General features: G+C 33.5%; 1 protein-coding gene across 1 annotated transcript in view; it reads left to right on the forward strand.

Annotated features, from left to right (window-relative positions):
- Nucleotides 1-771, forward strand: part of LOC107701016 (ATP-binding cassette sub-family F member 2) — an 11,364-nt gene that overhangs the window by 4,985 nt on the left and 5,608 nt on the right. The gene's annotated exons all lie outside the window — the stretch shown is intronic.

Here is a 771-nt window from a genome sequence, read left to right on the forward strand (position 1 = left end):
TCACAGGAATAAATTACATTTTAAAATCTATTCAAATAGAAAGCAATTTTAAATAGTAAAAATATTTCAACATTTTACTGTTTTTGCTGTACTTTGGATCAAATAAATGCAGCCTTGGTGAGCAGAAGAGAATTATAAAAAAAAATAAAAATACAACAACATTAAAAATCTTACTGTTCAAAAACTTTTGACCGGTAGTGTAGGCTGATTATTCTTATAGATTGAAACAAATGTGCTTCAGCCAGAAAAAAGGGTATGAAAAGTGCTCCGAGTCTCTGCAGAAAACAAAAAAATTGAACAACAACAAAAACTGGAAATGTTGCTGGAGACAATGAAAGTTTAAAATGAAAACTCATTCTCTGCCAGCAGGAGGCGCATTTAGAGTGATAAAACTAGCGGTTTCTCCAGTGATGGCTGTAATCAAAGCAGCTCCGCTCATGAACGCTACTTTATCAGATAAAATAAAAATGACATAAAAACTTTTCTGACGACCGTCGGTTCCCTGCAGAGAAACATTCATATAAAACACCCGCGCCGCGTTTTGATCTTGAAACGTGCAGTGCTCGTTTATTCAACGATGTCAAACGCCACAAATAAATCAATGTATGGGAAACACTAGTAATGTATATCGAAATATTGGAAATGTTTAAAAATCATATCACCGTTATTGAGAAATTATATCGCGATACATATTGATATTGAATTATTGTCCCAGCCCTAGGTCAAAGACTCCTTTTTTTTTTTTTTTTTTTTTGGAGAGGGGTTTTAGTC

This window comes from Sinocyclocheilus anshuiensis, unplaced genomic scaffold (assembly GCF_001515605.1).
Source record: "Sinocyclocheilus anshuiensis isolate Anshui unplaced genomic scaffold, SAMN03320099.WGS_v1.1 scaffold1143, whole genome shotgun sequence".
In the NCBI taxonomy this organism is placed as follows: Eukaryota; Metazoa; Chordata; class Actinopteri; order Cypriniformes; family Cyprinidae; genus Sinocyclocheilus; species Sinocyclocheilus anshuiensis.